The sequence below is a fragment of the Chrysochloris asiatica genome, unplaced genomic scaffold, assembly GCF_000296735.1.
Source record: "Chrysochloris asiatica unplaced genomic scaffold, ChrAsi1.0 scaffold00100, whole genome shotgun sequence".
NCBI classification, from domain to species: Eukaryota; Metazoa; Chordata; class Mammalia; order Afrosoricida; family Chrysochloridae; genus Chrysochloris; species Chrysochloris asiatica.
The window spans coordinates 546,205-563,484 of record NW_006408618.1 but is presented as its reverse complement, the minus strand read 5'-3'; the positions used below and the strand labels follow the sequence as shown (position 1 = coordinate 563,484).

Genomic DNA, 17,280 nt, shown 5'->3' with positions numbered 1-17,280 from the left:
GAAAGTAAAGAGGACTTAAAATACTTACTGATGAAGATCAAAGACCACAGCCATGGGTATGGGTTGCACCTTAATGCAAAAAATACAGAAATCACACTACTAGACCAATAAACAATATCCATATTAATGGAGAAAAGATTGAAGTTGTCAAAGACTTCATTTTACAGGGGTTAACCATCAACACTCATGAAAGCAGCACTCAAGAAATTAAACGACACACTGCATTGGGCAACTCTTAGGAGTGTAAAACTTTTTTAAAGTGTTCAAAAGGAAAAAGGTCAGTTTGAGGACTAAGGTGCAATTGACCCAAGCCATGATTTTTTCACATGCATGTGAAAGTTGGACAGTGAATAATGAAAACCACAGAAAAACTGATGCATCTGAGCTATGGTGTTGGAGGAGAATTTCAAAAGCACCACGGACTGCCAAAAGAACAAATCAATCTGGGATGGAGGATGCACAGTCAGAATGCGCTTTGGAAGTCAGGATTGCCAGACTTCATCTCTCATACTTAGGACATATTGTTAGGAGGGACCAGTCCCTGGAGAAGCATGTCATGTCTGGTAAACTGGAAGGTCAGAGACAAAGAGGAAGATTCCCCAATAAGACAGACTATCACAATGGCTGCATTAATAGGCTTAAGCGTAGCAATGATTGTGAGGTTGTTGCAGGACTGGACAGTGTTTTGTTCTGTTGTGCATAAGGTAGCTATGATTCAGTACTGACTCAATGGCACCTAACAACAATATCAGTAAAAGGTAGAATTTATAAACTAAATGGTTCAAGCAAGTGCCCAATATAAAATATACACACAGTATAAATGTTATCATTATAACATTTCTAAACAAAGAAACAAAACAGACCAAAAAAAATAATAATAATAATATTGAGAAATCATTATAGGCAGTCTTCCCAGCAGCACCAGAAACTAACAGGCAATAGATGAATGTCTTTTAAAAATGTGTGTAGACATGAGTTAACTTGGGTTACACAGAAGACAATATCCAACAAGAGGGATATTGAGAGAAGAATGGTTAAACGCAAACACACAAGAAGGAATCCAAGGGTTAAAGGGGATAGAGGTAAATATTGTTATATACACAACTCTTCAACAGCTATGTTCTATTGGTATGATACATGGACATACACAGACTGAATGTATATGGGTGGAAGAGTGGCAGTATACTCACATATATATAAGGGTTTGACAGAGGATATGTGCATATGGGTATTTACCTTTGCTATAAACACACCTATGTAAGTGGTGGAGCATACAAGGGACAAAATGATGAAAAGTTCTTAGACATTATCAAACACGAGTTGCTGGGCCTGGAGGCTAAGGACCATAGTCTCAGACGACTCACAGTCAATTAGCATAACATAGACAATGTTCTACATCCTACTTTGGTGAGCCGTGACAGGGATCTTAAAATCTCATGAGCAGCTATATAAGGTATACTTGTTGATCTTTCTATGTGTGAAAGAAAGAAAAGTAATGAAAACTGAAGATGATTGGAATCTATTAATCCAATGGACTAATGGCGCACGTGAACATGAGTCTCCATGACTCTGAGACCAGAAGAACTAGATGGTACCCAGCTACAACTACCAAGCTCTGAAAGGGATCACATTAGAAGGTCCCAGATAGAGTTGGAGACAATGTGAAACAAAATTCAGAATTATTAAAAAAAAAAAAAAAGCAAGCTTGCTAGTCAGAAAGAGACTGGAGGAATTTGAGTCCTTGACTACACTTCAGGTCTGCAAGGGAACTCATCCTTGTGGCCCAATTTTCAACCAAGTAGTAGACAGGTATATAGGGTGACAGCAAGACTCATCATGGAATGATGGTCAACCCTTCAACACCAAAACGGCAACATTTACATTTTGTAACAAAATGACTTAGTGATTGACTAATTTTTTCACTTTTTAGCAGTGCATTCTTTTGTCTTCAATACAGATTGATTAAGAACCTTCTGTATGATGAGGGCATGGAGAAATAGAGCAACTAAGGACTCTAGATTCATGGAAAGAGAAAAGCTGTGTGCTGGCAGCCAGGAGGTAGGCTTGCAGAATGTGCCCTTTGGTTGCTTAAATGATTATATATTCCTGGACATCCAAAAAAAACATTATATATTTGTGGACATCCAAAAAAAACCAAGAGGGAATAGAAGCAAACACTGTTGAAAGATGCACAGAGGAGATTTTAATCCTTGTAATGAAACAATTAGTGTAAATCTGATGTTCCCCCATGCAAACTATCACTCAATCCACTTTAAAAACATTAAAAAAAAAAAAAAAAAAAGGCGTGGGGGTAACCTTTACCTAAGACAAAGTTCAGAAGGGTTGGGAAGAAGGGTAGACTGGAAATAGGAGCCACCAGGAGGAAATGGGGAAACTGTTGTTCCATGGAGAGGACTGCAGTCACTGAGATGAAACAAAGTACAAGATTTGTTGAAAGCAAAACTGACAATCTGGTCTGTCACTCTTCACTCAACTCACAATAAAACGTTTCTAAAAACTCTGTGGGGAAAAATTAATTTCTAAACTAAACTAAACAATCTATCAATATAACAGCATAAAAAGTTATTTGTAGCCTTAAAAAATCTCTAAGTGTTTTACTCCATTCCACCTGCCCCCCAGCTTTCTCCTTTTATTCTGGAAGCTACGGAAGGGTGTGATCCACAAAACAAGGAAACAAATCCACAGAGTTAGACATAAGATACAGGAAACATGGAGTCCAATATAACCAAGGAAAGAAGGGGACCCTTAAGATAGTATAAATCTAGTACAAAGTTATACTATAAAATCTAGTACACACAAAACCAAAACTCAGTTGCTGTGTAATTGATTCTGACATATGGTGATTCAAATGTATTACAGAGTAGAATTGCTCCATAAGGTTTTCTTGGTGTAATCTTTACAGAAGCAGTTTGTTAGGTCTTTTTTTCTTGGGACCAACTGGTTGGGTTTCAAACGGCCAGCTTTTAAAGTTAGTTGTTGTTGATGATGCTAAGTGCCTTTGAAGCAAAAAGTTTCCTCTTTCTCTCTCAGTGACTGGTGAATTTGAACCGCTAAAGCAAATGAAAGAAAGGATAAGGCACAAGAGCTGAAGAGAAAATGTCAAAGATCAGCTTGAGAAGAAAAAGCCAAATATTACAAGGAAATGTGCAAAGATCTGGAGTCAGAAAACCAAAAGGGAGTAACATGCTCAGCATTTCTCAAGCTAGGACAACTGAAGAAAAAATTCAAGCCTCGACTTTTGTTATTGAAAGATTCTCTGGGCAAATTATTGAATGATGCAAAAAGCATCAAAAGAAGATGGCAGGAATACACAGAATCACTGTACCTAAAGGAAATGGTTTATGTTCAACTGTTTCAAGAGGTAGTATATGATTAAGAGCCAATGATACTGAAAGAGGAAATCCAAAGTGCACTGAAGGAACTGGCAAAGAACTAGGCACCAGGAATTGATGGAACACAAACTGAAATCTTTCAAGAAAGTGAGGCATCACAGGAGGCACTCACTCATCTCTGCCAAGAAATTTGGAAGACAGCTATCTGGCCGACTGATTGGAAGAGATTCCAAAGAGAGGTGACCCAATGGAATATGGAAATCCTCAGACAGTATCTTTGATATCGCATGCAAGTAAGGTTTTACTAAAGGTAATATAGAAATGGCTGCAATTTAGGAAGTTACACAGAAGTTCCTAAGATTCAAGCCGGATTCAGAAGAGGCCGTGGAACGAGGGATATCATTGCTAACATCCGATGGATCTTTGCTGAAAGCAGAAAATATCAGAAAGATATTTACCTGTGCTTTATTGACTATGCAAAGGCTTTTGATTGTGTGGATCATGACAAACTATGGACAACATTGTGAAGTATGAGTATTCCAGAACACTTAATTATGCTCATGAGGAATCTGTACCTGGACCAAGAGGCAGTTGTTCGAACAGCACATGGGAACACCGAATCGTTTAAAATAAAGAAAGGTGTGTGATAAGGTTGTATTTTCACCATACTTATTCAACCTGTATGCTGAGCAAATAATCTGAGAAGCTGGGTTATATGACGAAAAACATGGCATCAGGATTGGAGGAAGTCTCATTAACAACCTGTGGTATGCAGATGATACAACCTTGCTTGCTGAAAGTGAAGAGGACTTGAAATATTTACTGACAAAGATCAAAGAACACAGCTTTCAGTATGGATTGCATCTCAATGTAAAGAAAGCAAAAATCCTCACCACTGGACCAATAAACAACATTCTTACCAAAGGAGACAAGATTGAAGTTGTCAAGGACTTCATTCTTCTTGGATCAACTATCAACACTCACAGAAGCAGCAGTCAACAGATCAGATGATGTATTGCTAGGCAAATCTGCTGCACAAGACCTTTTTAAAGTGTTGAAGAGCAAAGATGTCAGCTTGAGGACTGAGGTGCACCTGACCCAAGCCATGATATTTTCAATAACCTCTTATGTATGTGACAGTTGGACAGTGAATAAGGAAGGCTGTAGAAGAATTGATGCATTTGAGTTATGGTGCTGGAGGAGAATATTGAAAGTGCCATGGGCTGCCAAAAGAACCAATAGATCTGTGGTGGAAGAAGTGCAGCCAGAGTACTCCTTGGAGGCCAGGATAACCAAACTTTGTCTCTCATACCTCAGACATATTGTTAGGAAGGACCAGTCACTGAAGAAGGATATCATGCTTGGTAAGGTGGAGGGTCAGAGAAAAAGAGGAAGACCTCCATTGAGATTGACTGGCCAAGTGGCAGCATCGATGGACTCAAGCATGGCAACAATAGTGAGGTTGGCCCTGGATCCGGCAGTGTTTTCATTATGCTGTGCATAGGGTTGCTATGAGTCGGTACTGACTCTATGGCACCTAACAACAACAATATGATGGCTGAAACTAGGGTTGCCTAGGTCCAAACCAAATGATTTAATGGGCCTTATATTGCTCGAGGGCTAAACGTTATCCACTCCTGCTATATAGAGTTTCCAAGGAATGGCTGGTGTATTTGAAAAGCTGACCGTGCAGCTAGTGTGTCACACTATTACTATCTCATTATATATACAGGGGAGGATAGTGAAAGTGGGAGAGGAAAAATACATTTTCCAAAGGGTTCACTACCTGTAAGGTGTAAAACCGGATTTCAAATTCAGACAATCTAATTCTATTTTTCATCCCTATACTACTGTGCCTCCCAATTCTTAGTTCAACTTATTTTTATCATCTGGGTTTGCTTATCTAACCAACTAAAACTTTTCACTAGATGTCTTTTTCAAATCCATATTTCTGGAAGGGAGTTCAACTTTCAAATTTAGAAAAGGTTCTGAATGAAGGTTCTTCAAGAAGTTCATGGAAATGGATATTATATATATATTTTTTAATTATGCACATATTTAAAAAACATTTTGCATCAATGTAAACTCATAGTAACTTGTTATAACATGTCTGAACAGGATCTAGTTTGCGGTACTAAGAAGGATAAGATATCAGTTTGAAAAAAAAAAACCCATCACAGTAACATGAATTCTTTTAAAATTGAAGCAAGAGCCAGCATCAAATTTATGGTGGAGACTGGGTAGAAGAATAGTCTAACCATTGCTGCCTTATGAAAAAGTTTGTGGGGACAATGTCCCAAAGAAATCAGCAGCTTATAAATGCATAACTTGTTTTAAGAAGGGAAGAGACAATGTTGAAGATGAGGCCCACAATGCCAGACCATCTACATGTATTTGCAAGGAAAAATTAATTTTGTTCATGCTGACTAATAACCAATTGAAGGGCACTGACTAGAAACCAATGCCAATTCCACAAACATCTCAGTTGATTCAGCTTGCCCAATGTTGACTGAAAAATTAAAGTTGAGCAACCTTTCCACCAATGGGTGCCAAAACTGTTGCTCCCAGATCAGCTGCAGACAAAAGAAGCACTTTCAATGAAAAGTTTATACACGTAGGATCAAGATCCTGAAAAAGTTCTGAGACGAATTGTAACAGGAGATGAAACATGGTTTTACCAGTATGCTCCTGAAGACAAAAGCACTATCAAATCATTGGCTACAGAGAGATGGAAGTGGCCCAATCAAAGCAAAAACAGACGGGTCAAGAGCAAAGATCATGGCAACAATTATATAGGAAGCTCAAGACATTTCATTTGTTGACTTTCTGGAGGGGCAAAGAGCAATAAACAACATCTATTTATTACGAGAGTGTTTTGACAAAGTTGCAGAAAAAGACCCAGGAAAGCTTCACCACACAGTCCTTCCCCAACATGGCCATGCTCCTACTCATTCTTTTCAAACAAGAACAATTTTGCAAGAGTTTCTATGCGAAATCATAGGCATGTACCTCATAATTCTGCTTTGGTTCTTTCTGACTTCTTTTATTGTGTCCTTATCTTTAAAAAATCTTTAAATGTTACCCCTTTTTCTTCACTTATTGTTATTGTTGTTGTTGTTAAGTGCCTTCGAGTCGGTTCCGACCCATAGCGACCCTGTACAGGGTTTCCGAGGCTGTAAATCTTTACAGGAGCAGAACGCCTCATCTTTCTCCTGTGGAGCGGCTGGTAGTTTCGAACTGCTGCCCTTAAGGTTCACAGCCCGATTTGTAACCACTACGCTACCAGAATTCCTTTAAAAAGACTGTGTGGCCATGATTAAGTACCCAGGACACCTGATTCTTTAGGGATGAATTACACAGCTGGTATCATTGCTTACAAAAGTATCTTGACCTTGATGGAATTTATATTGAGAAATAAAACTATATATTATTTTTATCATTTAATTCCATTTTTCCACAAACTTTGTGAAATCCCTATCTATAGCAATTGGTAAAAAGTAATGTGACAAAATTATCACCCTCAAACTAAAAGGAAAATAAAAACAATAAATTAAGATCTAATAAATAAGGAGATGTTGTCGTTGTTAGGCGCCGTCGAGTTGGTCCTCACTGAGGGCAACTCTATGTACTTTCAAGAAGTAGTTCTTCCCTGGACGTGTTTTCAGGATCTTCTAACCTGAGGGGCTCATCTTTTGGCACTACATCTGACAATGGTAGTTCCTCTAAGACCTGTCCACCATGGATGACCCTGCTGGTACTCAAAATACTGACAACATAGCTTCCAGCAACACAACAATATGCAAGCCACCACAGGATGACAAACTGATGCATGCTGGAAGCAATAAGATACTGCTTCAATTGTTTCTCTTCAGTAAAGAACAACTACAGTGAGGAGTCTGAAGAGGACCTTGAAAAGACACACAAAGCTCTTAAAAATCTGATTGTATATAGTAAGAGCACTGGCACAAGATTCGTTACTTGGCTTCCAAGTCTACCTGTGTCCCTTACTAGCTTCATGTCATTCATTTTCTCATCATTATTCAAGTAAGGGTATCCCTTACTAGAGTAACCATGTCTCCAACTTTATATCTGCTGTCTTGGAAAATTATTAATAGCATATCGTCACACTGAAATGATTTTCAGTTTGAAAGAAAAATTAGTATGTTCTCTCTAATTCATTAGTAAAGTGGATGTATATAATAGGGCTGATTTAAAATTAATTATCTATACTTAGTACATTTAATTTTAAGACAGCTCTAGCGTAGTGGTTACGAGTTGGGCTGCTTACCTCAAGGTTAGCAGTTTGAAACTACCAGCTGTTCTGCATGAGAAAAGTGAGTTTTTCTGCTCCCATAAGATTTACAGCCTCAGAAACCCTGTACAGGGTCGCTATGAATTGGAACTGACTCCATGGCACACTACCACCACCACATATTACACAGGTTTATTATTTACCCCACTTTACTACTCTATACTAAGTACACAGAGCCCTGATATGGCACTGAGGGTTACTGCACTGGACTACAAATTCATTTGAACCACAAGGTTGGTGGTTCTAGCTCACCAGCTGCTCCTCGGAAACCTTGTACAGGGTCGCTATGGGTCAAAACCAACTCAACAGGACTTAATAACAACAAAATTACTTAGTGCAAAAATACCACTAGTAAGTGACAGTTCTGGAGATTTACCAGGCTTGTTCTTATCGCAGCCCCCACACTATTCCCATTCTAACCTCTAGTCATACCCAGCCACGTATAGTTCTTCATGTGGTCACGCTTTCTTGTGTCTTCACCATTATGATGCGATTCCCTCAGTCCCAAATATCCTTCCCTTCTCTTCTTTGCTGGCAACTCTTCTCACCTACCTTTTGAAACTCCTTTCAGGCCTCACCTGTACATCTTAGTCAAGAGAAAGGCTATAGGTGTCCTTTCTCTGTGCACTCTAAACAAAATCATAGTTCTTACATTACACGGGAGGAGCTCTGGTGAGACAATGGCTAAACGTCTGGCTGCTAATCCGCCAGCCACTCTGTGGGAGAAAGAAAAGGCAGTCTGCTTCTGTAAGGATCACCTTCTTGGAAACCCTATAGGGCCATTCTCTGTCCTAGAGGTAGGGCTCTGTGTGTCTGAATCGACAGGATGGCACTGGCTGTACTACCTGAGAGTCTGCTTATTTATTGATTTTACTAACTAGGCTATGATATCTGCAGGGGCAAGGACTACTAAATCTTATTTAACTATTCTAACAAATTCACATAGGTGATAAACACAGAACACAAACTCAATAAATGTCTATTATTGGAATAAATGAGTGAAAAACAAAAGCATATTTATTTTTCTTTGGTTAACATAAGAATCATAATGCCAATTCCAGAAAATAAATATAATACCATTACACCATGTTACATAGGTCCATTGTCAGCACATTGATTTTCCTTTAAGAACACTGATATTTCTTTAGTTTATATATGCAACTAAATTACAAGCAGTGTGTAGTTTCATCTAATTAGGAAGTGGGACAGAACCAAGCCACAAACCACATTCACAGCTGCCAAAAAATTCATCTGGGAAACTGTGCAATGAACCAACAGCAATGAGGGGGGAAAAAAAAAAGCAATGAAAAGTTAGTGTAGAAATGTATACAGCAAAACTAAAAACAGACTTAGGAAATTAAATGCCCTGCAGTTAATGCAGTTTTTTGTTTTGAATTTTGGTGGGATTTCGGTGGGGGGCGGGGGGCTTGAAGCAAATGTTCTTTTCTGTTTGGCAAAGAACATGGAATATTTTATTTCTGAAGGCAATCCAATGATGAATGGGAATCGTTTCATCTTTTTTTACTCTAAGTGTCCCATGAACATCATTATATTTTTACTTCTAACAATTATAAATAATAACAGTTTTAATTTTTAAAATCATCAGGTAATAGGTGCATCATTTGGTATTAAGCAAAGTATTAAGTAAATAATAGAAAATGCCATAGTTATTGACACTATGGTAACAGAGGAGCCCTGGTATCACAGGATTCTGAGCTGGGCTGCTAACCAGAAGGCCAGCCATTTGAATCGACCAGTAGCTCTTTAGGAGAAAGATGAGGCTTTCTGCTCCTGTAAAAATGTATAGCTTTAGAAACCCAATACAGGGTTGCTATGAGTCAGAGCCAGCTCAATGGCACGCAACCACCAAGCACCAGATCCATGGTAACAAACACTCTATTTTAGTCATCAATATATTCTAAGAACCTAGCAAAATATTTCAAGAAGAGGAGGAAGAGAGAAAGACAGGAAAAAGGAAGTGGGGAGAGACGGAAGAAAGAATTATTCCAAAGTTAAGAAAATTTATGTATAAAGTGGTTATTGAACTAAGAATTTGTGCTCAAAAACAGACCAAGGTATTAAGAAAGAAGTAAAAAATAAAACAACTCTACATGCACTGGTGTGGCATACAGGACCACAAGATTGGTGTGTTTAAACCACAAGATTGGTGTTTCAAACCTCTCCAGTAACTCCTCAGAAACAGGGTAGCTTTAAGTCGGAACTGACTCCACAGCACTTAATAGCACATACACTTAGATTCACTGTCTGCTATTTGTCCACCTGAATCCAGTTTTCTCTTATTCCTTGGTACACTGCAAGAGTACATCTTCAGGTCTCTCTTACACTTGCGTTTCAATTTCCCTTGCAATCTGCCTGAGACTGAGTTATAGTCAGGCGAATATGAGTAGAAGTAACTTACAGTAATATCAGTGAAGTGATATTGATAAAACTATGTATCCCCTACGTATTCCTATCTTATCTTTCTCTTTCTACTCACTAGACGCTAACCATTGTAAGTTCTTATGTCCACACACAGGGAAAGATGAAAGGATTCTGGGTCTCTGAATGACATCAAGGAGAAAAACCAACATACTAAACTGAACATCCTCCAGCACATTTCTACTATTTGACATTTCTAGTGTAGGGGATTAGGAGCTGGACTGCTAAGTGCAAGGTCAGCACTTCGAATCTACCAGTTGCTCTGAGTTGGAACCGACTACACAGCACACAACCACTACCACCACCACCACCAGTATTTGAGTCACTACATGTTTCAATCGACTTATTACTACATATTAATACAAAATGATGCTTTAAAGAAAAAAGCTGTCATAACAAAAACCTGATTTAGTAGGCAGGTGGTAAGGAAACAAATATTGTTAAGTTGGGAAGATAGAGAATCATGTTACACAATAATGAGTATTTTGTAAACCTACTGCACGTGATAACATGTAAGGTAAACTAAGTGCCTGATGAAAAGAGCCAGAATGTTAATTTGTTAAGAATATCCCTTGATACTTAAGGCAAGACATCTAAGAAAGGGGTGAGTTCACAAAGGGATGTATGATTTTGTAAAAAAATATTAGAGACAATCTAGAAATATGAATTTTTCATAGTTAAAAAAGTCAGCTGCTCTTATGACACAAATAAAAGAAGATACCAAAATAAAATCTGAGTCATCATAGTCCATTAAGAATTTTCTGTTAAGCAAAGGAGTTCAGTAAAGTTTGCAACTCACTATGAGAGTAAAAGATTCAAATAAACCTTCTGCTATAAACTACTAGAAAACAGGGTAAAATATATGAAACAACTTGTAAACAACAGCTTTACAGGGCTGTGTTATCTGAGAAAGGGTAAACAAACAAACCACATAATTAACTCACCTTCTACCTAGATGAAATTTCTGGACTATAGTGCCAGAAATTATAAAATGGCTACAAAAGTGCATTGACAGAGAACTGTCAGAAATTCAAGCCATATACAGAAGAGAATACATGGGACTAGGAATATCATTGCTGACGTCAGATGGATCTTGACTGAAAGCAGAGAATAACAGAAAGATGTTTACCTGTACTTCATTGACTACACCAAGGCTTTCAACGACATGGACACTGACAAGCTCTGGATAACCTTGTGAAGAATGGGTATTCCAGAACACTTAATTGTGCTCATGATGCACCTGTACCTACACCAACAGGCAGTCGTTTGAACAGAACAAGGGGATATTGAATGGTTTAAAATCAAGAAAGGTGTGGGCCTGGGCTGTATCATTCCACCATACTTAGAAAATAATCCGAGAAGATGGATTATATGAAGAATATTGTGGTTTAAGGATTGAAGAAGATTCATTGACCATCTATGATATACAGATGATACAACCTTGCTTGCTGGAAACGAAGAACACTTAAAATACTTACTGATGAGTCTCAAAGACCACAGTCTTCAGAATGGATTGCACCTCAATGTAAAGAAAACAAAATTCTCACAACTGGACCAATAAGTAACATCATGATAAACAGAGAAAAGACGGAAGTTATCAAAAAATTTAATTTTGTTTGGATCTACAGACAATACTCACAGAAGCAGCATTCAAGAAATCAAATGATATATTGCATTAGGCAAATCTGCTGCACAAAGATCTCTTTACAGTGTTCAAAAGCAAAGACATCAGTCTGAGGACTAAGGTACAACTCACCAAAGTCATGGTATTTTCAACAGTCTCCTATTCATGTGAAAGTTGGACAATGAATAAGGAAGACCCTGAAAGAACCGATTCATTTGCATTATAATGTTGGAGAAGATAATTGAAAGTACCATGGACTTCCAAAAGAACAAACCAGTCTATGTTGGAAGAAGTATAGCCAGAATGATACTTAGGAACCAGGATGGTGACACTTTGTCTCTCATATTTCAGACACGTTATCAGGAGGGATCAGTCGCTGGAGAAGATAGGACCGCATGCTTAGTAAAGGAAAGGACCTAAGAAAAAGAGGAAGACACCTCTCAAGAAAGAATGATTGGTACAGTGGCAACAGAAATGGGCTCAAGCACAGCAATAATAGAGGCTGGTGCAGAACTGGGCAGTGTTGCATTCTGTTGTGCATAGGGTCTTTATGAGTCAGAACGAACTCTACAGCACCTAACAGCTATAAAAACAACAGTGCAAACAGAAAATTCAGAAAGATTCTAACTGGATCTCTTAGTTGGAGAAACATAAACTGGAGTTTAAGGAGGTCAAGGCACCTAGAATGTTGAGGACAGTATACCAGATTAAAGTAAGCTATGAGAATGAGCCTTGAAACTGGCATCAAGGTCTAATTGAGTCTTTGAATATATACAAGTACAAGGCAAAACTCTACATGGCTCCATAAAAACAATTTTCAGGGTGCTCTAAGCCAAACAAGTCTCTAGTCTCACACACAGCTAGGAATCATTTAAGGTCCCACAAGCTGGAGTGGAGAGACCATGATGAATAAAGGAGTATTTAGTAGATACACCAGAAAACAACCTTCACAAAACCTAAACATTTTTAAAAATAAGTTGATCTGCAAGTCCAACGTAGGACATCATAAAGTTCAGCATCCAATGAGTAAAATTAAAAACATCCATCATTCAAATGAAATTAGAAAAAAGAAAAATGTGATCCACTATCAGGAAAAGAAAATTGGCCAATAGAATCTCATGTAGAAACTATGGGATTTATAGAAAAGGACAAGAAAGCAGCTCTGATAATCATAAATATATTAAAACACTCAATGATGCAAAGGAAAATATAAACTAAATGAGATAAAAATCATGATATTTGAGGAAACAGTGGCAATTTTCTTTCAAATTTGATTAAAATTATGAACTCAAAGGTCCATGAATCTCAAAGAATCCCAAGCACACAAAACCACAATGCCACATGACAGCATGCCACACAATTAAATTGCTGAGGTAAACTCATATTGTTTTGTTGAGAAGATTCCAACTCATAGTCACCTTAAAGCACAGGTCAGAACTGCCCCAGAGGGTGTCCAAAGCTGACAGAGTACTGGCAGTATAGTGGTTAAGCACTCAGGTGCCAACCAAAACCAGCAATTTGAACCTACCAGCAACTCCATAGGCTAGGCAGTCTGCTTCCATAACGATTACAACCTTGGAAACCCTATGGGGCAGGTCTACTTTGTCCTATTGTTGTTGTTGCTAAGTGTCATAAAGTCGGTTCTGACCCAGTGCGACCCTGGATAGGGTTTCTGAGGAGTGGCTCATAAGCTTGAACTGCCAACCTTGCAGTTCAAATGGCTTTGCAGTCTAGTGCATTAACCCACAGAAATTGACTCAACAGCAGCAGGTTTTTAATCTCTGTGGCAGCCGATTGCCTCATCTATCTCCTGTAGCGTGACTGGTGGGTCTGAACAGCCAACCTTCCAGTTAGCAGCCAATCACATAATCATTGGATCACCAAGACTCCTCAAATTTCTACATAGAAGTGATTTTTTTGCTTTTTAATCACAAAAGCAAAGACAGGTAGAGGAAGAGATATAAAGATAAGAACAACTGTAGACTTCTTATAAAATTATTAATGCAAGAAGATCTTAGAATAATACTATTAAAGTGATTAAAGAAAAAAACAACTGTCTCCTATAATTCTCTACCTACTGAAAATATTTTTCAATACAGAAGGGAAAATGAGTTTTTTAGAGAAACAAGAGTTGGGATAATTTGTTGTTATAAAACCTGCACTATAAGAAGTGGAAAGGAAGTTCTTCCAGCTAAAGAAAAATAATATCAGATGAACATTTATATCTCAGGTAATGATAAATATATGTGTAAATACAGTAAAGGTCTTTCTGTTTTTAAGAGCTTTATGAAGTAATTGACTATTTAAAGTAAAAATAATAACCATGCATTGTAAAGTCTGCAATAGATGTATAAGTCAAATAGTGAGACGTTAGATTTAAATCCAACTGTACTGCAAGGTCAACAGTTGTAATCTACCAGTCACTCCCACAGGATAAAGATGAGTTTCTCTGCTCTCATAAAGATTTGCAGCCTCGGAAGCCCTATAAAGGTTTGCTATGAGTCAGAACAGTCTTGACAGCACACACCAGGTAGTCAGTCAGTCAAGGTGATCATTGTAGGAGAAAGATGAGGCTGTCTACTCCCACAGATTTAAAGCCTCAGAACGACTATACAAGGATGTTATGGGTCTCAATCAACTTGAAGGCAGTGAGAGTAGTGATCATGCCATCAAGTAGGTTCTCACTCATAGCAACTCCGAGTGGCTGGTGAACTTGAACCACCAACCTTGTGGTTCAAACAGACTTTGCAATCCAGTACATTAACCCACAGCGCCACACTAGGGCGCCATAAGTGGTCTAAATGCCATAATTCAAAGTAGAGATTCTAAGTCTGGATAAAAAAAAAAGTAAGGTACAATTATGAACAAAGTAAGAAACATACTTTAAATACAATGACATAAATAGATTAAAATGAAGAGGACAGGAAGAGATATACAATGAAAATATTAATCAGAAGAAAGATAGAGATGTTGTTTAGTGCCATCAAGTTGGTTCTGACTCATAGGGATCCTGTATAGGGTTTCCAAGGAGCAGCTGATGAGCTTGAACCGGCAACCTTGAAGTTCAAACCAACTTTGCAGTCCAATGCATTAACCTACATTAAATAAATATCAGAGCAATAAATATTACTATAAATAAACTACTCATAATGAAAATGAAATCAAATGATAAAAAATAACCTAACAATCTTAAATGTGCCAACAACCTAATAACACATCTTCCAAACCCCTAAACAAATGCTGTTGACAGAACTGAGAAGAGAAATACACAAATCCACAAATACAGTTAGAGATATACATCTACATGCCTATGTCAGTAATTGAGAGCAAGAAAACAGAAAAATCATGAGCAATATACAAGAGGAGAACTAGTCCAGATATTGACTTCAATTTTAAATGAAAACAAAACTCACTGCCGTGGAGTCCATTTAGACTTATAATAACCTTCGAGAACAGAACAGAACTGCTCCTTAGGGTTTCTAAGATAGTAAACCTTTATAGAAGACTTAATCTTTTTCCCTCAGAGTAACTGGTGGATTTCGGGCTGCCAAGTTTCTGACTAGAAGCCTTATACTTAAACCACTGAATAGCCAGGGCTCCTTTGAGTTAGTTAAGGGAAACAAATATGGTACTGTGTTTACATATTTAGTTAAAAAATTATCAAAGAAAAATCTAATTCAACTGAAATTTTTAATTTATGAGAAACAAGATTTGAGCAAAATTATTAGCAAATTTGATTTCATCAACATCTATTTGAGAGTAAGCCAAAAAGTATTGCTACAAAATCACAGAAATCTTCAGTTAACAAAAATATCAAAACATGAAGCTATTCTCTCAATATATCCTCCCTCTAGGCCTATATGCTTCTGAAGCCAGTGTTTCCGTCTCTGGTAGCATAGTGGTTACAAATCAGGCTGCTAACCTCAGGGTCATCAGTTCAAAACTACCAGCTGTTCTGCGGGAGAAAGATGAGACTTTCTGCTCCCGTAAAGATTTACAGCCTTGGGAACCCTGTACAGGGTCGCTATGAGTCGGAACTGACTCCACAGCACATAACAACAACAACTCCTTTGCAAAGACGTGTGGGCTCTTCACCTTACACCATGTCAAAATGGGTAAACTTGAGGGACTCAAATAATATTCCTTTTACATGTTCTTTGAGTTTGGGAAATAAAAAGAAGACTGAAATGGAAACATCAGGGTTGGAGGGTGGATGGGGCAAAGTTTCCGAAAAATAAAAAATTCTCATAGGACAGCCTTGCCACCCTCAAAGAATGAACAGATGTTCACTGTCACAATGCCAAAAAGAAAAAGAAAAAAAAACTTCCCAGCAGAAATTTCCTGGCCAATTTTCAGTTTTCTTAAAACTACTTTATAATAAGCCCATATGATGGGCCTGTGTCCTTTGAGAATATCTATCAAGTTTGTTGTTGTTAAGTGCTGTTGCGTCAGTTCTGATTCATAGTAACTCTGTATGGGGTTTCCAAGGAGCCACCTGTTGAGCTGGAATCACCAACCTTGTGATTCAAACCATCGTTTAGTCTAGTGCCTTATCCCACAGCACTAAAGGAATTCCAAGAAAGAGCTGCACGACCTCTTAGTTAACCTTTCTGCCTTGACTTTAAGTGGCCCAGGCAATTCCCTTAGAAGCCACTGCTTTGACTGGACCTTGCTCTCAGAATCATAGTGGTAAATTAAAGATTCATCCCCAGTTATGATTCATTCCATAAAATCATCTTCAGTGGCTTCAATATTGCTTATAAGTCAGCTGGAAAGATCAGCTCTTTGTGTTATCTGATCTTTATGCAAAGCTGTTTTTCAGTATCCTTTTTCTTCAAAGGCATCTTAATGAGATTAAAAAGTGTATTACTGAAAGCACTTGTCAGTATCAATCCAATGATCACACAGATATGTTTAAACACATTTTACTTGGAATGAACCCAAGTATCCTGCAGTGGTGCTGCGGGTTAATGCACTGAACTGCAAAGTCTGTTTGAACCACGAGGTTGGTGGTTCAAGCTCATCAGCCACTCCTTGGAAACCCTATACAGGGTCACTATGGGTCAGAACCAACTCAAAAGCACTTAACAGCCACAACTATATAATTGGAACCCAACTAACAATGCTTTTTTACTTACCTCACATAGCACTCTTCCCAACAATAAAATTCTTTCAAAATGTACACTGACCATTATTCAAGACAAGTCATAACTGACGTCATAAACCAAATCTTAGTACATTTAAAAGGAATGATACCATGCATAAATTGTATAGGAAAGTTATCTGCAAAATCCCAAATAACAACACATATCTATGTAAGATTCCATTCATATGACACTCCAGAAAAGGCAAATGTAATTTAAAATGACATAAAGCACATCAGTGGCTTTTTGTAGGCTAAGTAGGGAACAGGGTAGGATTTGACTAGGAAGAAACATGGGAATCTTTTTTTTTTTTTAAAGTTTTTATTGTGAATTATGTTAGTTTACATGGGTGAACATCATCTTTACATTCATCCTATTGTATTTTGTTTCATTGCAATGATCACAATC

The 17,280-nt window shown here is 37.9% G+C and overlaps 1 protein-coding gene across 4 annotated transcripts in view; it reads right to left on the bottom strand.

Moving 5' to 3' along the window:
• The window catches only part of DNM3 (dynamin 3), a 1,007,215-nt gene that overhangs the window by 677,269 nt on the left and 312,666 nt on the right, over nucleotides 1-17,280 (bottom strand). The gene's annotated exons all lie outside the window — the stretch shown is intronic.